At 52.6% G+C, this 22,587-nt stretch overlaps 1 protein-coding gene across 14 annotated transcripts in view; it reads right to left on the bottom strand.

Moving 5' to 3' along the window:
- The window catches only part of LOC116426915 (latrophilin Cirl), a 416,178-nt gene that overhangs the window by 297,368 nt on the left and 96,223 nt on the right, over positions 1–22,587 (bottom strand). For 6 of the 14 annotated variants that reach the window (XM_076374218.1, XM_031976575.2, XM_076374224.1 and 3 more), the window contains exon 2: positions 20,758–22,326. The exons of 5 other annotated variants lie outside the window; for them this stretch is intronic. The gene's annotated coding sequence lies outside the window, so the exon portion shown is untranslated. The remainder of the gene's footprint in view (positions 1–20,757; positions 22,327–22,587) is intronic. 3 more of the 14 variants (XM_076374214.1, XM_076374215.1, XM_076374216.1) reach the window with 3 other exon arrangements.

Genomic DNA, 22,587 nt, shown 5'->3' with positions numbered 1-22,587 from the left:
CCAACCCCTCTCGTCGACGGGCAAATACGCCGCGGTCGTTATTAACAATGGAACGATTGCGAAGGTAACCGTGCCCGGCTGCCAGCAACGCGTTACAACATAATTACGGCCCTCTCCGGCACCGCGGGAAGAATAACATTTTTATTCTGTCGCCCGCGCACATTCAGCGCTCTTTCGCTTATTAGACGGCGAGCTAACAAGTGCGAGAACCGCGCGCGCTCGCGGCGAATAAAAAAATTTGACGAATCCGCGTGCATACGGGGTAACTGGGCTGGCAATTAGAAGCGTCGCTGGGTTTGTACGTTTTCGCGTACACCCCCGCTCGTCCGTGTGCGCGCCGCGCTCCGTGCGCGCGTGTATCGCGGCGAAATATCTGGAACAGCGCGCGCAACCGGAGCTGCCGCGCTTGTGTACCTTCGCAGGGAAAATCTGGGGCGAGAGTGCGGACCTGAATAACCAAGGGAAACACACTGAAAATTCCATCCTCGTGGCTCAGGGATATATAGTCGGCGCTTTCGTTAGCCGTGTAAAACGAGACAGAAAGAGGGCGGGAGGGAAAGGGCGGGTGGACGGAGGAAGAAGAGACAAACGGAGAATTGGAAGAACGGCGGGGTGGGGAGTAGAAAGTGAGACGGCTGAGGGAAAGTCTAAACAGAACGGCGGACAGAGCCGAAGACGATGAAAGAGGGAGAAAGATGATTATGGACGCGGCACCAAGGGTCGATCTTCGGTCTCAAGCCTCAAACTTTGTTGAACCGTGACACAGCGCCGGTACTAACGAGATAATAGCTCTGGGAGAAAGAGACGGGTCAGAGGGTGCGGAGCAGGGGGCGATGTTCCAAAAAAGAAACGTCTCGAGGAGGTCGAATCCGTGATATCTTTTAGCCCCGGCGATTGTGTACGACGAATTCTTGATTCACGATACGATACACGCGTGTCGATCGCTTCAAACTCCGGCCTATTCAAAACCATTCGCCTACACGACTCGCCTAACGCTGATTAACCCTTCACAGTTCCAAGCTGATATGGAACCGAACGTCGGACTTTGTTGGAGGTGTCACGTGACTCGCCAGGGAAGCACCAAAATTGGTCGACTGCGATTATGACGTTCTTTCGCTGAGCAGCAGCCTGTAGATCATCGGTGATGCGCGTGAAATATTAGATGCAGACGTTTCTGTTCAACCCCTCGTCTCGAGACCTTTCTCTTGATCGAACTCGTAACAATTATTCAATTGTAAACGCGAAATCATTGTAAAATTCAATACCCGTAACCGGGAAATAGTATTTTCCTTCGATCTTACAGGAGACTGTGACACAGAATATCGATATAGCAACGTGAAGCAACGTCGGCGACGGCCTTGAAGAACCAATTGATTTCAACGGGACTATATTCACCTGCAACTTCCCTCTCGTCCCACCCTTATCGCGTCTCACGGCTATACACCGCTCGCCTATGCGTGCAGGGAGAACTTGCTCGTCGAAACTTGGCGGGCCGAGGTACCCGAGCATTGCGCGACGTCTATCATTAGTACTCGTCTCGCGGAAGGTTCGAGCGTTAAGGTTTGCTGTAGGACTGCGATCGAAGGCAGAGCTGCTGCTAATGGCACCAGGTTTTCTCGAGCGTTTACGCGAGCGCAGCGTCGTAAGAGCTCGCCGACAAAAACGAACGGAGATTCGCGATACCGAAGGAAAGCAGGTATCACGCGACCGAGGCGTTCGAGAAACACAAAATCCGTCTTCCAGAGGCGTTCGCCGAAGTCGGTTTCGGGAACGCATCCAGCCGGGGATCATTAATAACCGGTCGAAGCGTGAATAGTGTTTGGAAGTTTATCGGCGTTAAGAGGACGGCGTGGAAATTAGTAATTTATCGGCGTCTTACGGAGCGCTCGCGAGGGGAATTTATTGACGCGCCGCTCGTAAAGTTCCTCGGGCCGAGGAAAATAAGCCGGGAAATGGGGTGGGCGGTAGGGGAGGGTAGACGGTGAAGCAGCGGCGGCGGGGGTCGGGGGGCGAAACGAAAGGCATGCAGCACCGGAATGACGCAATCCCGCGATTTTTACTACTATTACCAGGGTATTCTCCACGGTTCGCCGTACGTATCGTACTTTTTGAATTACGCGCCGCGGTATCTCACTCCCGGGATCTGCTATTATTATTATGCTCCTTTCTCCGCGGACCTTCCCTGTTCTTCGTACCCTATTTAGGTCGGGCTGTAAAGTGGCCGGCTTGGCCTGGAACCTTTGTTCTCGCCCGGCAATAAAAACGACTATTACTATTGTTATTCTTGCCGTTAATATCCTCGTTATTAGTAAGTCGATGGTGGAATTCCACGAGCTCCTTGATACAGCTTGCTCCTCTACGGAGTAACGGGACTCGACGCGACGAATGCGAATAGTTCAATGGAACCTCGCGTTTCGCGAGACGGAAATTGTCCTGAAGAGAAACCGAGTTAATCACCACGGCGTTCGTTCGTTCGACGAATCGAAGTGGAATCGTATCGTTCCAATTAGCAGTCGAGTTGCCTCGATTCGAGGCTGATCGCGCGCGTAAAGCGGCTAACGCTTCGAAACGACCGACGGTCGAGGCGAGAGAGCGCCGTTTTCTAGCGAAGGATCGCACTGCTCATCTTAGTAGCTCCGCGGAGAGTGGCGGTAGTATACTGTTTTATGCCCAAGAGCCCGCGCGATCACGAACTAAACTTGAGCTACGGGACGTGTAATTTTGGCCTTCTACTTGAAACAGGTTTTATGTTCACCCCCGTAAGGTTACCGTGCAGCTTCCAGGATTGTATATACGGGGCCGGGCCGGTATATCTCGGCGCAGCGCGGCGGCCTTTAAAAAAATTTCGTAATAACCCGCTCGGAGCTTGCGGGTGGACGGTAAAGCTCGATGGAACGGCGATACGCACGCGTTCCGAACAGCCCGCTGTTAATTGGACGCCGCGTTTCAGCCGAAATTAACGGAACGGTGTAATAATATCGCGACGTGCGCGCGAGCGGCTGTAATTCTCGTGCACCGTTCATAAAAATGCCGGATACCTTTATTTCGTGTCCGCCGAATAACCGCGACGCGCATAACGAGGCATAACCGCGCCCCTTTTAAAGAAAAAAAAGGATCCTTCGAGTTTATTTCGGATTGCATTCCGCGAGGGTGCACCTCTTCCGATCGTCGGATACATCTGATTTCAGGGGATCGGGTCGCGAGACGCGGGGCTAAAAAGGGGTCACCCGATGCGACTCGGGTGCGCCGAGTTTTTGAACCGATCGCTCCGATCAGTCCGTCGGATTTGGAAAAAAACGGTAACGTCGCATTCTTGCGTGACGCAGAACCGCCTCGCCCCGCCCCGCCCGCCCAATGAAATTCCCTTCCCGACGGATGTATAATACAAACATCTTGTTATGCGTAGAGCGAAACGCTCGCGGCGCATGCGATCATGAAGCCCCCGTACATGGCATGCGAGTGGCCGTCGCCCCGATGAAAAACCGTCGAAAGCGAGCGCCTAGCGGCGTCCGCGGCCACGGGTATCGACGGGACGCGATGCGTCGCGGATCGGATTCAAATTCAGCTCACAATTAAAGCCGGATCGCCGAAAAAAGGATACCGCGAGTCATGCTTTATTGCCGTCACCAAGACCATCCGAGCGGACGGCGTCGGTACACGCGCTGCCCCGCGAGCGTCCGTGTGTATGCACGCGTGCCTAATAAGACGAGACTGGTTAAATACCCGTCGATCGAATTCGAATGCCTCCGGAGCGTACCCGGCGAGGCGCGTTGCACAAGAAACAAGAGTTATTGTAACGAATCGGGGATTGTAGGGGTATCTCCTCCTCCTAGTCGCCGAGGTCGTTTTCTCTTTCTCGATCGCTCCAGCGAACGCGGAGACACCGAGGGCACAACACAACGGGAGCTCGGCCGCAGTTTTTTTCTACCGCACGACGATGACAGATACAAATAGAAGATCGCGCGAGCACGACCTTTCCCCCGCCCCCCCTCCCACCTTTGTCCCTTCGTTCCTGGGTGCCGCGTTTAAAACCCTCATCCCCGGTCGGGGAGATATTGAAAAATAATGATCGTGAGTCTACCGGCGCATTAACCCTCGAACGATGCGTCGTTTGTAGACGGAATTCGTGGTATGCTGGCGTTCGCTCGGACCCGGGTTACATTTGAATCGTTAAACCAGCTTTCGATCAATAAAAATTCACCGGGAGGAAGTTTAATTCTTGATCGTTGACCGGATCGATCCGTAGCGCTTTAGAATAAATACGAGAAATGCTTCTTTCATGAGATATTAACGTTATCTAAACATTGAGTATTTAGAGAAAATTCATCCCTCGGTATCTTTTGAGAATCGTCAAGTGAATCCCGATACTCGACCGATTCGATATCCTGGGAAATTGGGAGCGCTCGCGTGCGCGTGCCTTTATGACCGATATCCCCTTTCACGTAGCGAGCGATCCGGGTAAAGCGGCGTAAGGGTGAGTCTTATAAAATTGCGAGATATTATTAGCAATGCAAATACGAGCGAAGACGCGTCGCGTTTTGCCGTATTCAGCCGGGCATTCATAAAATCGTTTCGCTATTCACGGACTCCATATTCATAGCAGATCTCCGGTGACCGTCTCACCCCCCCTTGCCGCCCGCCAAGCTTTTTACTGCATTATATATCACGCGGTAAATTATGAAACGTAAGAATCAGGCAACGGTGCGGAGCGGAGTGCGCGACAGACGGCTCGCGATCGGCCGCGTTCGTGCAAGAGGGTACGTTTACAGCAAAGCTACGATGCCCGATCGGCGCGTCGATGAGAGCGCAGCGTAGAGACGCACACTTTTGTTCTACAACAGAAGCGTTCGCGCTGCGACGATCCGTAGAGGTACGCACCGAGAAATTGACTAACGGTACAAATAATGCAATACATAACATTTACGGTTACGGTGTACTTTGATATACCACTCCACGGAGCTCGAGGATAATGATAATTCTTCTTCTGCAGTTTTCAGCAGCTACACTATAAACGAACTAAAAAAAAGAAAGATATTTTATCGCCACTCTATTCGACGCGCAGCTCTCATAGCTTCTATCGCAGCTCCGTTGTAAACGTACCCTAAAACCCGGCCAACAGCCACGGTCATCCGCGTCGCATCGCGTCGCGTCGCGTCGTTCTGCGTCGCGTCGCGGGGGAATATATCTGTGTACGAGATCTCGTATCGTATGTGGCCGTCTCTGATCGTAGATAAGGACATATCCCGATGCGGACGAGGGTTCTTTCATGGGCACGTGACATCTGCCGAGGCGCGCACAATGTTAGAATACAGCATTACAATCGTCAAACCGCACGAACGTCACGGGATCCGATTGTAATTGCAGCAAGGGAACGAACCGTCGCGCCGCCCGCGCGTGAGCGCGTACACTGCCTCTATCCCTCTCTCTGTTGCCCTTGTCCCCGGCCCCGTCACGTCGCCCAGCATTCATTACCGATACGAATCTGATACTTCGGTTCATCATCGAGTCAATGACAATCATTGTTCGGAGGCCGAGGCATTCTATAACTGGCGTTGCATTATTCATGCCGGTTCGGTAATAGCTGTGACTAGCGGTCGCCGCGAATTACGACCGCGCCGATCCAATTATAAGTCGATCGGCTGGCGGTCGCGATTCCCTTTCCCGCATCATCTTTCGACGAATATATTCCACGGCTCGCGTCAGAAAAACAAACGGGGACAGAGCAGGTCGGGCGGGAGGAGAAGATTGCTTTCCTCCCGCGGCGAAAGCGGCGCGATCGCCGCACGGTTTTATCTAATCCGGCGTGTCTCGGTCGTGGAGCCTGGAAAACCTTGACTCTCTTGGTCCACCGGGACGCTAAACACAGGATTGCTTTCAGAATCCGTGGGCTCATCTGCATAAATTCCTCAGAAAAACCGAGGGGAACGGGTTTCCTAATCTGAGGCTTGGCCCGGGGCGTGCTTTCGACCTAGAACAAAGCTGCTCTGCCGAGTGGAAACGCTGCCCCCGCGATTAGACGAGAACAAGCGCGATTAACTGTCCACGATCTTGGCTCCCGACCCCCTGCCTCCACGCCCGCTGTACCCTTTGACCCTTGGCGAAGGGGGTGAACGAGATCGCGTCGGATACACCCCTAGACCGCTACCTCCGTGATCCTAACTTTTCACGAAATCAGGCGGTGGAACCGAGGATCCCCGAACGAGGGTGCGACCTTTTTGTACCGGTCGCGTATATACACGACGTTATAAAAGTATTAAAGGGTGCCCGAGGACGCGGGGCGGAGAAAGAAGGAGGACAAAGAAATAAAACGGAGGGTTCCCTGAAAGCGAAACGCGGCGAAACGTGCGAATTACTGGGTATAATGTGAAATTCGGGCTTATCCTGCCGACCGGCTCCGCGAGGGGTGGGTTCCCGGGACCCCGAAGAAGCCGCTGTTGCGTACCACGGACCGTAACGCTCTCCAGAGCGCAACAACGGGGGTGGTCTTATAACACTTACATTAGGACAATAACGATTAAAAGCGAGTTGCCCGTGTTCGCGAGGGGAAACACGGCCGGCCGTGCTCCGACTCCTCGTCGTTTTCTGTATGGAGTTCCACGGAGGGTTGCTCAGGAGCAGAGAGATCCGGAGAAAGGGAAATAGAAAGAGGGAAGCTAACGACGGCAAAAAGAACGGGAATTCGAATGCTAAAGGTTTCCAGGAAGAAAGAAACAGGAAAGAACCGTTCGGTGCCTCCTCTACGAGCCGTCAACGACTTATGGTTTATTGCCTGTCCGCGCGGCTCCCGCAAGATCCTCTGGGATGCAAAGGAACGAGTACACAGATGTTCGTCGCGCGATATTTCTCAGGAGGAGCGAACAAAAGTTTCCCGTGTCTTTATTTCCGTGGCCGGGACTTGCGGAAGCCGAGCGATCGAACATTATGCGGTTGAAAAAATAAGTAGGCGACAGACGGTAGCTTTCCATGACGTGGATCCACGCGAACACGTGTACCGCGTGAGAACTCGTGTCGAAGAATGAATCGTGACAGGACAATTATCCGCGTAACGCGGACGCGGTGAGTGCGTTTTCAAACCGTCCGCTTGTTATTCTTTTTCCTCTCCGGCCGCGCGATCTTATCGTCGCTCGCATCTGCCCGCGGCCGGTGTCATAATTTCGTTGACAACGATCGCCGGATGATCGACGATAGCGAGGGCGGTTCTCGTTACGGGCTTTCCGCGAGCGAGCGAGCGTGCAAGGATGACCGGCTACGCGGAAATCGCGTTTCGACGGGGAGAAGGAAACAGGAAAAATGGCTCGGCCGAGCGGAGGAGGAAGTCGGGGGAATATTTATAATCGTGTCCCGGCCGGTATCGACGCGGCTCGACGCAGCGCGTCGCGCGCGACCGGCTCTGACAAGATAATCGCGTCCACGGCCAACAATAAAATAGGATTTATTTCGTTTCGAAATTGCCCGGCGCGCACATGCTTAATGAGAGAAGGAGCGGGCCCGGTGCATTTGTTTATGGCGATAAATCCGCGTTTATTGTCGGACCGTTACGGCCCGAGGTATAATAGACTCGTCCGGCCGAGTCTGTCAATGCCACGGAAAAACGGCGGCTGATACGCGACGGCGACGGGAACACTGGTGGCAGGGGACGGCGAGCGAAACGCGAGGAGAAAAATAATCGTTAATTGTTATTCTCGAGACCCCGCCGGTCGCCGGTCGATCGACGGATTAACTATAATAAACGTGCTATCGGCGACCGGCCATGGTGCGGTGTTTACCGAGCCGAAATGAACGTGGACGTCGTAATAGAGCTGAAAATAAATTAATTATAATTATAAATAAACGATCATTGTTCTCGATCCCAGGGTCCCTACACGCTGGATCCCAGAGGTTCTCGTCTATCGATACCCGTATGCAAAGTACGCTGTGGACAGACAATTACGGCCGATCGATAATTATTAAGCTATTCGGAGTGTTCCGAATTTTTCGTGTATGCATTTTATAGAGTAATAACGGTTCATGGTATTTTTATCATGGGTAAAGTTGGGAAGAAAGTATGGTCGATGCGATGTTATCACTATTTATCTAGGAATTAGAAATATATAGAGATTCGTAATCTGTGTGCGTACTTAGCGCGATTAGATTTCGATAGTCAATTATTATGATTTGCGAGCCACGCATCGATTCTTTCGAAACGAACGCACCTGGTGCTACGATCGAACGCGACCGTGATAAACCGAATTACAGAGAAATTATGAGCAGAATACACGGATTGCCTACCCCGGACGTTAAATTGAAAGTGTGCTCAACGTTCCGGCACAAAGGGTTGAACCTTATCGTTGTTCCCGAATACGGGAACAGGGTAGAGACGGGGAAAAAAGGTGATCTGGGGCGCGAAAAAGAAATTATCCGCGTAACAACGCCGTTAACGGGAGCGGGCGAATGCACGGAATATTCGAATGGGACGACGCAAACGCGCCGATATTAAAACCGGGCACGAAGCGCCGTGGCGGCGGCGGGCAACGTTAATTAGTCGAAAACACAGCACAGCCCGTATGCCTACGGGCTCCCGGCGACCCGTTTTATTACCTCCTGTAATGAGTACAGTGGCGCGCACGCGGCGTTTCTAAATAAAATTACCTCCAAGCATTCGCCGCCGCCCTTTTCCACGGGCAGCCTCTAGACGACGACATCGGGGGTCCCCCGTGTCGTCGACCAGGCTTTTACCGTGCACGCCACTCTCGAACTCTCTCGGCGAGCGCAAATTGCCCGATACCACGTGGGAAAGTCCGGACGCGAACCGTTCGGGGCGCATGCCACGGATATGCGGAAAGACAATTGCACGACTGCTAGTTTAGACGACTATTATCACTTGCCGGTTACGGTTATAGTTAACAGCCGGGAGAATTGTACGGTTATTGGCAGGGAAATCTTTCGACGATCTTTGGAATGTTTCGATTTAATCTTTCCGCGCTACGCCGTCGTGTTAGATTTTCTCCGCGTAAACCGGAAGATAGTCTCGACCCACTCCGATCGATTCCATCTTACTGGAGTTTCGTGACTTTATTTTATCCGCGAGTATGTTCGGCGATCAGTGCCGCTCGTAATTAACTGTACACCGAAAATAACATCCGTTTAACCACTCCCGACAATTACGTCTAGGAAGCCTCGATTCACCTCTATTTATCCGCCGGCTTAATTACTTTACTGTGTGCAGTCATCTCGCGGAGGAAACACTAATGTACAGAGCGCGCGCATTAAGTAATGAAAATATTTCATTCGAGAACAAAAGAGCGAATATTCCGCGTAGGGTCGCGGGTTATCCCACAACCGGCGAAATTAGCAACGGCGAACGCCGCGGCGGGCACAATCGCGGAGGATCCTCCATTTACAATTCATAGCCGGCGAAGAGTTATGAAAACCATATGGAAGGAAGGGGCGGATTAAAAATAGCGTGTTTCCTTCCGCGACTCTAGGATGCGCGTACGAGAGTTGAACGGGGGGGTGAGAAAGAACCAGAAAAAGCGACAGAGAACGCGCGGGCATTTCAACGGATTCCAAAGTGAAAGGGACAGAAGCAGCCGGTACGCGTGCTGCGTGATTACGTGCAGTTACAACCCCCTTAAATCGCGTAAAAGATAAGACCGGCTTTACATTAAACGCGCGCCCGACAGAAACGCGCGCAACCCCTATAAATAACACCGGGGGTCGCCGGCTCTCGTTCGCTCCTGTCTATTTCTCGCTTTTCCTCCCTTCGGCGTGGTTCTTTGCCAGTCCCCGTCCCCCCGCGACCCTTTTTTTCTATTTCCTCAACGGATCCACGTTTGCGGGCCGCGTTATTGGAAAGCGCACCGACACGGTCACCGATTAAACCTCTTAACGCCCTCTCGCGATAGTACTCGACGACACGAATTCCCGGGGTTCGACGAACCTTCTCATCATTTCGGTTCCCGTGACACGCTGACATCTCGGGAATCCGTTTTTCCGTTCTCCCTTTATTTTTCCCACCGCCCCCCCCCCCCTCCGCTGTCCGTTTTTCATTTATTTGCCTGGCATATCTGGAAAACGATTCGCGGTCGTAAAAGGAACGACAGGTAATAACGAGCGCGTTTCGCAGGTGCTGTTCAATTAATTCGCTCGCGGTTCCCCGCAATTGGGTCATCGGTGTATCGGGTACAAGCGAATTCGATTTTGCAACGGAACCAACGTCGGCCAGCGTGCTCGTCGATCCCTGTAACGGTTTCCTTTTTCGGGTCCGCGCGCGGCCGCTTTCCGCGCATTCTCTCCAAGTTTAGTAAATCTAGCGGAGCTACGCCTGAAATCCACCGCAGGGTAAAAAGCTGCGATAAATCAACCGGTAGTCCGGGGCGTCTAAGGCTAATTTAAATGCCGACCGGCAGGCCGGCGCGGGGTTTCGCGTCGGGACCCGTCGTGGAAACTTTTTCTCGTGTCCGAGGCACATCCGCGCGTCGTTTTAGACAAGTTATTTTCATCGTTCTACCGACACTCGAAAATCTCACGGCTCCCGTAGAGAGGGAAGGAAACGCGGGAAAAAGAGTAGACCGCTCTCCATTGCCATCTGTGAAGATAAGCGCGCGACCCGTTCGAACTAACGAAAAAACGAGCCTAATTGCGACAGTCTGGAGTGGCGTCCCCCAGGCGAGACGGAGAGGCGGAAGTCGCGCGCGTTCCGTCGATATCGGAAACGCGGAGGAAATTAATTGCCCCGCGGACAGGAGGAATCGGAGAAATGAGCGGGAGATAAAAATCCGGGGTGAAATTCAACGGGAACCCGGCGGGGATGCTTGTTTGAGCGAAAAATTAGACGGGTCTTGCTTCGAATATCGCTTTTTCTTCGGGGACCGAGCGAACTAACTTTCGTGTCACTTCGCGGAATATAAATTGGATACTTGGACGATACGTCCGTCCAATCTCATCGGAGCTCGGCGAATAAAAGAGAATTCCTATGCCACGTAGCGCCTCCGAGTTCCTTTTTTCAACCCCCGAAAGATTGTTCGCGCGAACAACGATTCTTCATCGCGCGCCGAAAATCGAAAAACGAGTTCGATCGGCTGGCGGCCGAGCGAAAAGTTTCGTTCGCGGAGTTAAACAGGGTGTCGGGATCGGGACGCGACAGACGCACACGGTATATTGATTGTCGCGAATGCTGTCGGACCCCATTGGCGCCGGCTCACGCCATCGCTGACAAGGCATTTAGCAGTTTCCGCTTTATCGTGCGTCTGCCGCGGCGCGCGGCAAAGTGGGTCTCAACGTTGATCGTATGTGCAGGTGGTGTGGCTGCTCGAACCACCCTCTCACCCGGCCGCGTTTTCCGCACACGAATTTTCTATGGTGCCTCGCGTGTACCGCGCCCAGGCCTGCCAATGCATTCACGGACCGACTCTTTTGACGGGCGCAACCGGTGAGCACTGTAACACGGTTCGTTTTCAGGTCGGCGAAAGGTTGTATCGACCGGCCGGATACGCGCGTCTATACCAGGCATCCCCGCGCTGTTCAACCTGGTAGCGAGCCCAGGGTTCCATTACCAAACTGTCAACGCGTGACTCGCACGTCTAAGGTGTTCCAACCCCGGGCTAGGACGGGAACCGGTGAATTTCTTCGGCCGGGAACCGGGTACGCTGACGGCGAACCTTTCGCTACTCCGGACCTCGTCGCCTACGAAGGGGAACGGCTCCGTTGAAAGGGTTGCTCGCACGTGTAGGTTGGCGGGGCTGTTATTATACCGGGGGACGAAACATCGCATACGCTACATTAATATGCCCATTGTACCGACAGGTTCTTTGTTGCCGGAGAGCTGAATTGTTCGAATTATCGGAAGAATATTAAAATTTATTCGTTCATTTCGGGAGCACGGCTGAGGTCCATTTATTCTAACTCGCCCGGGGATCAAAGTGCATCGAATAATTGGTACATTTTAATTATAGCCAGCAAATCATGCGGATAATCGTGTATAACTAATTTTAACCTAATTGCAGTAACTGTAACCGGTCGGGATTTATTCGATAATTGGTTCTATAATAATTAATCTTTCATAACAAGTTCAACGGGACGGGTTTGATTTAATTTTTAGAAACGAACTCGTCGTCGAACGGTTTCGTTTATATAAAAATCCTGCTATCGAGCTTCCTTGTTCTCTTCTTTTTTTTATTAAGTCGGAGCCGCGGGTTGGATGGGAATCGGGAAAATAAAAGAAGCAAAAGTGCATCGAATTCCTCGGGCTCGTTAGTCCCATTGCATCAGGTCGCATTCATACGAATGACAATTATAAATAATGTATAAACGGCATTAGCGGTGTTGCACGGGACGCCGGTTAATAAAAAATCACTCAAAGGGGAGTCTAATGGTACATAAATTATGTCTCGAACAAGATACGTGTGGGTATTCAGTGAAGCGCGTCGCGGATATATCAAGCGCCTACGAGCGGCGGGCGCGGTGTCGGCGTTTCCACGGTGGACCGGTCGTGCATCTCTTTTTTTTTTCTACCCCCCTCCCTTGCCCCCCTATCTGTCCGCCCCTCTCTCGCTCTGCCCGCGCGCGCTATCCCTCCCGCGAGCCGGCGCGATTTCGCAAACGGGAGAGGTTGATTTTACAAAATGTCAGTTGCACGCGTCCGCGCCCCGTCCGTCGGCGGCGCGTCGGCCCAGGTACAAAAAGCCAACGATCTGATACAACCAGATTAAAACCTTTGATGCACGCCTCGCTGACACATTGGACACCATCATCCCCCCACGTGTGTTTTCTGCGGTGACGCGTCACCCGTGATTATAACGTATAGAGAAAATGGGCCGGGCTGAGCCGGCTCCGAAAAACACCGTAGGAAACGTTTCATCGAGCCAGCTTACTAATTCGTCGGGGCGCGTTCATCGATTAAAAGGAACAATACCGACGCTCGTGTGTACTCCCTATCGGCGCGTGCGTCCGCTCGGATTTGCGTTTTCGCGCGGCCCGCGCGCGAATACCGGAGCATCGCTTTGGGCTCGAGGTCAACGTTCCAAAAAATATATTAGGTAGCAGCACCACCTCCGAGCACCGTTGAAGATATTTCCTCAAATACCATCTTTCTACGTTTCCTTGAACTTCCACGGAGTTTCCAGTAGCATCAGCTTTCAGCCGGAACGTTTTTCGAACTACTTTCGATGCTAGATTCAAATCAGATCGTATATCGGTCTATCTGTGTCAGTCAGTCTATCTGTTCCCTTACTTTTCGCTGCTCTTTCATTCACTTCCGCCATTCGCATACATTTACAAGCTTCCAAAGTAAAACTGTTCCGACATCGGGATCGCCCAGGGAACTCTGTCGCACGGCAGTATATCCCCGGCGCGAAGCTAGTCGGCCGCGTTTATTACGTTTCGCGGACCGTTCCGACCTCGTGAAATTTAAATAAAGTTCACGGTGCACGCGGAGGTGGCGCGCGGAAGCCGTCGTTCCCGTGAACGAGGCCTCGCCGCGTCGGAATCCCGTCCCTGTTTCGCTCGCCCTTCCACGGGAGTAGAAACGACGCGAACGGGACGAGACAGGCTAGAGAGATAGACGTAGAGACGGTCGTTGTAGCGTGCGAGGAGCGGCGGTAGCCGAATCGACGGGTCGTTTCGCAGCGGGTAACGGGTGGAAACGGGGTTCACGGTTGAAGAGACGCCACCATCGAAAGTAATATTTTTCGTCGGGAGCTGGCCGAACGGAGAGGGACCGGCCCGAGACGGTGGAAGGGAGGGCGAGGTGGTTCCGAGGGTTGAGCGAGCCAAGGTGGATGACTGGGCGTCGCGATACAAGAGGGTGGATGCGCGTCGACGGCCGAGACGAGTCCGGGGTCGTCCTCTTGAATTTCTCACGATTCATTTTCGCGATGCCTCGCTTTCCTTCCGTTCTCTTTTTCTATAAGCCGTTTCCCCCGGCCCTCCTCGCGCCCTCCTCTCCTCGCGGGAATTCGAAATCGCAGATTGCAGCGGAGGGACCCTGGTGCAGCCGGGAACCAGCGCTGCGCACATCGTTCAAGGTATTCTGGGTCCTGGCGTGCGAGGCAGGGCGAGGGAAAAAGAGGGCGGAGAGAGGAATCGGCGAGGGAGCACAGGTAGACAAGAGGAGAGCGTGGAGCCACGGCGGCTGCGAGGGGTGTCTGGGTGTCGGGTACGGGGGAGAAGGGCAGCGCGGCCAAAGGATGCAAAACTTCCGAAAAAGAGCAATAGGAAAGCGTGAAGTGCGCCAATCACGGGCCGTTATTGGCGGCAATTATGATAATAGCAGACCTCGAGCGAGAGCTCTCGTGTATACACACGTAGGTTGCGCGCGTGTGCACTCGGCGGCCGCGTGCAGGTACACGGCCCGCCATTGCGCCGAAAGAGATGAACCGAGCCCGTAGGCTCGGCCGACTTCCGGCCTCTATTAATCATACAAATGGCGCGTCACCGGCTAGAAATATCGCCGGTCGTGATAATTGCGAGCAAATTGCGCTTATGAAAATCAGGGCCACGGGGGGACACGTGCTTTCACGGGAATGAAAGTTCCGCGAGAACCGCCCTCCGCGAAATGAGCATCTGCTGGGAGATACTGGTTGTATCCGAGACGAGTCTACTCCGAGTAATGGACCCCGCGAGGTCCTTCGAAAATATTACACTATGGAAGAGCCAGACGTTCATCCCTGTTTCAACGTAGAAATTTCTTTGCAAGTCTGCAACGATATAGCGACGCGCGTCTAATGTCTCTCTGTCCTGGGCCGATCTAATTCCATCGATTACGTTACAATTTTTGGTTTGGCTTGGCAAAAGTTGGTTAAATTTAGAAATTATTCGACGGTGCCAGGAATATACGATGAGCTGAAGATTCGGGTCACGGATTGGACGAAGGTTCATAGACTGACAATTCCATAAGCGTTATATCGAGCGGATGAACATTATTCAAATATTTCTATATAAATAAGAAGAAAAGGTGAAACATCCAAGTTTTAAGCAACTTTACACTAAACTAGAAGCGCCGAGCGTATTGATTACAAAGCTGCTTTTATCTTCGACAGATCAAACGATGCTCTAAACTAGTAAGCAGCAGCAGTGTGTCCAATTAGAAGATCTTCGGTGGTTTACTGTTGTCCGGCGTCGCGACGCATCTCGTGCCGTCGTGAAAACAGTTCCGCGTTTCTAATTGGACACATGTAGTTGTTTGCAGCGTAGGTTCGATCAACGGTGCCGGTTTACCAGCGCACGGGCAGAAAGTAGTCGCTCGGACGCGGACGCGGCAACGTACACCGTCGCGCGTGTGCAGCACAAAGTGTCCACCGGGTGCACACAGGCGCGGGGCGAAGGCCATAAAAGCCCGTGGACACCATAACTTCGCAATCACGCCTCCTACATACGCGGGTACGCGCGTTCTTCCACCCGATAAGAGGCCACTCGTATTCGCGCTGCGTGTGACTCGCCGGCGTGTGCGTACACGTGCGTAAAAGCATTGTGCCGCGGCACCGAAACCGCCGCGCGAGTTGAATCGGCCGCCGTAAACGCGCACTTCCACGGCCTCGTACTCTCGTTAAAAGTTGCCGGCTACATCGAACGGAATTCGCGGGGAATTCAAGGAGCCGGACGCTCCCGCGCGATCCCGCTACGATGATCGCGGAAAATCGAAAGACAACCGTGTTTAGTAATTAGCGAAAGGGAACACCGTGTTCAACAAACTGTTCGGGATTAATTAAGACACCATTAATGACACACATATGGGCCTTAATGATTTAAAATAATAAGTTGGCGAGGCATTCCGCGTGCAGTTGAGTTTAACTAGTAGGTATTACCGGAGTAATTAACCTGGAAACCATTTCAGACTAGCGGAATGGAATAGCGTGTACCCTTCCAGAAGCGGCGGTTTCTTATTGTTCTGAAAAAAAGACATCGTTCCTCTGTAATTCTAGCAATTTACATTTAAACGGGGTGAACTTTGAAACCCAATTGTATATACATTATCAATCTTTACGTTAATCTAAATTGCCATCGAAAATTCATTTTCATTTCCACAGATGTTGATCTTGAAAAATGACAGTTTCGCGAGTAGATGACCACCGTTCGCGTATAAGTTTGTTAATTCCGAGAGTTAATATTCCCAGGGTTAACGCAACGGGAAACAATTATACCGGCGATCCGGTGTTTCTGACAGACACTGTACTTTTCCCCCAGGAAACTCACGTTGCATCGTTCGAGACGGTTAGGGGCGCGTACGCGCGAATCTCCGCGAGGGGCAGAGGATCGGAACTCGAACCTACCACTTAGAAGCGTGCATGCTCGAGAAGGATAATGTTACGCATTTTCCGGACTCGTGCTTGGCCAACTATTCCGAAGCACGGCACAGCGCTGTGAAAACAATCGATATCTCGAAACCGCCGACGGGCGAAACACCGTTACGTTAGGTTTCATATTCACTCCCCCCCTCTCGCTCTCTCGCTCTCGTCGCTGATCGAAACGCGCGAACGTGTCGGTCGCGAGTGCAAAAACTTTCCTCGCGAGAAAAATGAACGATTGAGCGGAACAGGCGTTAATAAATCGTTTGCGAAACAATACAACGAACAAATTTCTGATAAAGACCCCGTGCGAAACGTGCCACGACGTCTGCGAGGAAGAGAAGGAGAGGAATAGAGAACATTACCGTGAACCGCGTATAAATATTTGCCTGTCAGACTCTCGTTAGAGGCAGTTTCTCGCTGCGAAAACGATTCCTCCTCGGACCTATCGTTAGAAACCGTTTCATGGAGCGTTCGCCGAACGATTCGGTTGAGCTTGATCCGATCTGAACGGGGTAGTCCGAATCGAACACGTTCGATCGTAGTTTTCGATACCCCGGCGAACGCAATAACCGTTCTAACTGTTGTTCCCCGGCCGACGCAGGAACGGTTCCAGTCGATTTTCCGTCCAGTTCGCGGGAATAAGATCGTAATATCCAGGCGATCCCGATATCCACGAACAATGGGCTCCTATAATCCCGCTGGAATTCAAGAGTTTCGACATTCGATACGGATGATCCCGGCCGCGGCGCGCACGGACGTTCCGTTTTTCTTCGCGGCTCCGAGGAGGATTCTGTTGCTGGAGCCGCGCTGGGATCTGTCCGAGAAACGATGGGACGGGCGGAGAAAGAGGGACGTCGAGGCCGCGATTTAACGTTAATTTCCGATTCGACATGACGATTATCCCGGGCGGTCTCTTGACACGCCGGGTTCGAAGGCTCGCGCGCGGCCGCACTTAGACAATGAGCTGCCCTCAGGTTCCCAGGAACGGATAGCTACGGCGGATGGGACGGTGGACGGGGTACGTGGAGGGCCGAACGAACGGCAATTACGCGTAATTCGCAGGTGTTGCGAGAAAATGGCGGTTGCTGGATGTGTTTTCAACCTTAATCGCGGCAATTTTTCTGCCATTACTAAGTTTATCGGGAACGGCGCGCCGCGATACGTTCCGGAGAACCGGCCGAACGAGCCACGATTTTACTTTGCGATCGTCGGGGTCGGGGTTGACGTGCTGCCTGGGACCCGCGATGCGTTCAACGAACGCGGAAAATGGCGAAACTGGAAATAGTTCTTCTTCGCGTATATTCGTCTTGCTCGTTTTTGGGATTTCAATGGCACGACTGGCTAATGATAGTCGAAGGTTTCATTTGGAAATTAAAAGTTAGGAATGTTCGATTAATGCAGGGTTGTTAAAAGAGACCATGAAAGCGTTAGATTTCGTTTTGTGTAATTTCTTGCGATAATTCAGAAATTTGAAGTTTCGAGGATCAATTAAAGGGAATGACATGTATTACAAGGCGGAAAAATGCATTTGACGTATGTAGCAATCAACACTGTAAACAAGTCTGCTTCACATTTCACTTTAGCTATTCGCATTTGATCGATTCTCGTTTGAAAAAACGATCAACGATAATTGCTTCAAATATTATTCTATTTACTGAAATAATTTGCAGACAGGACAAAGGGCTGTCGGTGTCGACGGGGAAAGAGGAATCGATCAAGTGGACGTAATTAAAGATCGATTATCCGGTTCGAAACGAATAATTAATGAACATCGAATAAAAACGAGCGTTTCCAGTTTGAACGACGCACCCGCAATTCCGATTGTATAAAAATGGGCAAAATCAATATTACTGTGGGTTAATAATAAATAAGCTAATTAAGCAGAGTTATTTAAAGCAGTAACACTTAACGATGACCGTGCATGATTCGTCGCTCCGATTTGGCACGATGGAATACACAATTTTCGTCGGAATTAAAACATCAATGCGGATTATTCGATCTGGAAACGGTTAATGAAGTGTTCATACAACATCTTTCTACCGGAAATACAAAAGTTGAATGGATCAAATCGAATAACTTTATTTTCGGCCAATTCGTCGTTCCGAATCATTTTGTCCTGCGCGCGTTTTTTCAATCGAGGTTTCCGAATTTTCGCACCGTCGGTAATCGTGAGATGTCACGAACCGATGGACGAGCGTTATTAAAGCGAGGGAGGTCATTTCGACGCGCGGCGAAGGTAAATATGCCAGCGGTGAAGCGAGGTGGCGATCGAGAGAAGCAGCAGCAACGGCGGCAGTAGCGAAGACGGCCACTCGTTCCCCGAGAAATACGATCAGCCGAAACGGTTTCAGGTATTTCCTGTTTCCTCATATATCTTCGCCACCTGCACCCGTTTCTCAACTTTTTCATCGGGATGTCCTCTGCATGTTTCATAAGGATTCTGCGCGGAGGTGTAAAAACTCGAATCGACAATGAATCGGGTATAAATTAAGCGGTAAGCCACTGTCGCTGACACATATCGGCCAAGCACGGACAGCGACCGCGCCGTTAAAACCGTGCGCAACGTCGGAAAACCGAGGGGCAAACCGGCGTAAACGCTAGACGCAACTCGATAAATAATTTTCGTCGCCTGTTATATAATTCAGCGTGCCGGTGCCTTTTAACCGGTGCCCCCAGTCCGGCCGCGGTTAAAATGCACGGTCACGTTCGCGAATGTACAAGTGTCCGACGAAACACGCGTGGAAATACAATTCCCGGCGAAAACCCAAGACGCCGCGCGGCCTCGGCGCGGGGAAACGAGAAGAAAATACGGGGATACCGAGGAGAAGAGACGCCGCGAATGTTTCTACAAAAACGGCCCACTTGTGAGTCTAATTAGCTCGTCGTGACGTCGAGCGACCGTGTAAACGAGCGCGAACACGGTCGATTTAATTGACGGGGCCGACCACGAAAATTCCTTCGTGAGCCGCGCGGTCGCCATTTTCGATATTTCACTCGCGACACCGTCCGACCGGCTTCGATCGGGGGAAACGTTATTTAAACCGCGGTCACTGTCAGTCGACATTTTTCTCATTTTTTCCCCCCCGTTTATAATTCAGAACACACACGAACAGAATAGGAAAAAGCGAATTCCCCCGAGCGTGATACTCGTTTTCTTATAAGGAGAGATTAAGCGACAAGTTTTTCCCAGGAACGAGCAAAAGGTGCCCGATTGCGACAGCGGTCGGACGGGAGTTATTGAAGAATTCCGACGGCAAATGTCATCGAAGGCCGGTAGAGACCTGCCAGCCACGCGATTCGAACGATCGCGGCGGCGTGCTCGGGTTTCTCATTGGTCGGCGATAGCGGTTCCGGGGCACTGTTTATGCCCGTTAAACAAACGCGATTGATATCTGTAGGTCGGCGAACACAGAGGGATAGGCGACGCGACGCCTCGGCTAATCGGTACGCGCTCCAATATTGATATAAATGAATCACACGGCGCTCCTCTCGAGAGGCCTTCGATCACCGGCGTCACCTAAATTTCGAGGAACCTCCATCCGGAAGTTTCTTACTGCCGGCCGTAACTTATTCTCCCGGAGGAGTTGGCAGCGGCACGTTCTCCCCATGCCACGCGAGCCACGAAATTTCACAAGTTTCGCCGGGAAATCAAGGGTCCGCGATCTACGCGTGTGTGCCGGCGCGGGCGAGCGCAAGCGCGCGCGACAGGAATCCGGCGTGAAGTCTGTGAAACTTCGTAGACGTAGTCGCTGATTCGAGAGCGGCGTCCATTCAAGAGCACTCGGCTTGACAGTTCCACGAGAAACGAATTGAAATCCGTATGCTCCGAAATAATTAACCGGATTAAATACCCCCGACGAGCGCGACGATAATGGCACTCGAGCAGAGGAGAAAGTCTCTGAATCGGCATCTTTGCAGATTGAACTCGCGGAACAGCACTTGGACCGGAAACTAAAGAGATTCCCTTTCGTTCGGAGCGGTTTAAAGAGAAACTGAAGCGACAGAGGCGGCGGGCAACGAAGCGTCCGCCAGTGAATCTTTGAACCGCTTGCGAGGAAGAGGCACTCGTCGCGGCGGAGCATCCTTTCGAGGTCAAGCCTGGCCGAGCGTGCTCCGAACTACGTGCACGAGGGCCTCAGCTGTACGTGCATAGATATTCTCGGGGTCACGTGTACACACACAACGCGTTTGTAGTCACGGGGGCTAAAGCTCTCGGGCGCCGCGCCGGGCTTTGAGCATTGGCTTGTAAAACGAGACCTAATGCGAGTCTCTTCCCGCGGGAGACGCGTCAAAGTCGCCGGTGGTGGGCCGTCGCTTCTCGTGACCTTTGCTGCTACGGAACACCACGCGCTGCCACGAGTGTTCTCCTCCTCGTGCCCCGCCGCCCCCGCTCGACCGTCTTTCCGGAGCACAGTTTCACGGGGGATCGTCCTTCTCGCGGGAATCGGTGAAAATCGTTGACGATCTATATGATCGTGCCAGGTGTACTTACGAGATGGATAACGAAGACGGCCTGGCCGAGGTACATCGCACGTAATTACAGCCGAAAATCACACAGAAACTGTCACTGACACATCGGTAGCACACCACGGGGTTCCGTTTTGGTATCCGCTGGGGGTGGAAACGAATCGACGCAAGGATACGAGATGATCCCGAGGACCCGGTCGTTCCTCGCTTCGCACTCGCGGCTCGATCCTTGGCTCGGCGCGGGGGTCGGTACCGATCGCTCGATCTCCCCGACGTCCGACGGCTCGGCGATCACTCGTCGGCTCTCGGTCCGTGGCGGTCCTTCCGAAACTCGATCGGAGTCCGATCGCGAGCTCGAGGAATCCAAATGAAAAATCCCCCTCGATTCGCCGCCGATTTTACGGGGAAACTATTTCTCACACGAACGTCGTTCACTTCCGCGGCTAGTCTCACTGCTCCGTACCCGAACGAAACACCAACTACCACTTCGAAACCGTAAACAGAGGGCTGCGCACAAACCTTTCCACCCAGTACACAAAGATTCCTGTACCACCTCAACTAACTCGATTTCCTTTCTTTCTTCTTCTTTTTTTTTTTAATCTCACCCACTCTGCGATCCGTACACAAAATTCGGTTCGGTCCACACCGCGATCTATCCTTCACTGAACGCCGATGATATTATCCCCGGCCCGATCGTTCTCGATCCCGTCCGTCACACGCACTATCGGGGACCGTGTGCGCCGCGCACGGAGTCGCGAGTTTCCATGACGCCGATCGGACAGGATCGGGGAACCGCTACGGTACAGAGTCACCTGGCCACCGAGTGAACGAAGCGAAGTGGAGGCGCACCAGGTCACCGCGCGGAGATCAACGATGGAGAACAACGGACACGCTCGATCCGCTTCCAGCGGCGTCGACGGAGAAACTAACCGAGCTAAGGGGACGAGAGAGCGTCGCCCCCCACCACCGACGCCCTGAGCGCATCCCTACCACGCGGCGCGGCCGGTGATTCCCCTCGCGCGCTAGTCGTCCACCCCATCGCCTCTCTTCGCCATCCACGGCAACCGGCTCGCTTCTAGCCACCGCTCTCGCCCCCTCCGGGGTTCCTTCTCGCTCGCAAACCCGACAGGACGTATTTCCTCCCCTCCCTCTAACCGCTCTCTCTACCCGTTCGGTATCCCCTCCATCGACGAACCGCTTTCTCGTTCTCTCTTTCTCTATCTTACTCTCTCTCTCTCTATCTCTCTCTCTTGTTCTCTCACTTTCTCGTTCCCTATCGTTCTCTTTCTCTCTTGCTTCAGGTTGCCCTCGCCTCTGAACTCTCAAGGTGGTGGCACTCGACGACCGGAGGAGATGCGCTCTCTTGGTATCTTCTGGTTCTGCCTCTCGCTCGCCGGCATTTCTACGTGTGTCGAGGTGATCGCGAGCGCCCGCCGATGTGTGCGTGCGAGCGAGAGTGTGCCCGTGTGTGTACGGGCGCGAGAAAGGTGAACCGTTAGGTGGTAAGATCCGAGGGTGTTCTAATGACTGGTGGAGACGATGATGTTTGACGTGTCGCGTGGGTCGGCCTCGTTCTTTTGAATTTCAATTGGCTCTGAATGAAGGAGGAAGTCCCTCGTGTTTGCGATCGAGTTTCTTTTCTGGGGATCGAGGGTGAGGGCTTTCGAGAATTCGGGGGTGCGTCGGTTCACGCGTTTCACGGTTCCGTTACTGTTGCAAGTTTCGAGAATTTGATTGGTTTTGAGTGCTACCGTCTCGGCGGGGATTATTCGTGGGAATCTTGGTGTCTATTTTATTCGACGGCGAGGAATGCGGTGCATCGATCCTGTTTCTCCGAGCGTTCAGCGATTGCGAT

This window comes from Nomia melanderi, chromosome 2, assembly GCF_051020985.1.
Source record: "Nomia melanderi isolate GNS246 chromosome 2, iyNomMela1, whole genome shotgun sequence".
In the NCBI taxonomy this organism is placed as follows: domain Eukaryota; kingdom Metazoa; phylum Arthropoda; class Insecta; order Hymenoptera; family Halictidae; genus Nomia; species Nomia melanderi.
Note: the sequence above shows the minus strand (reverse complement) of the source record. Positions and strands in the feature narration are given on the sequence as shown.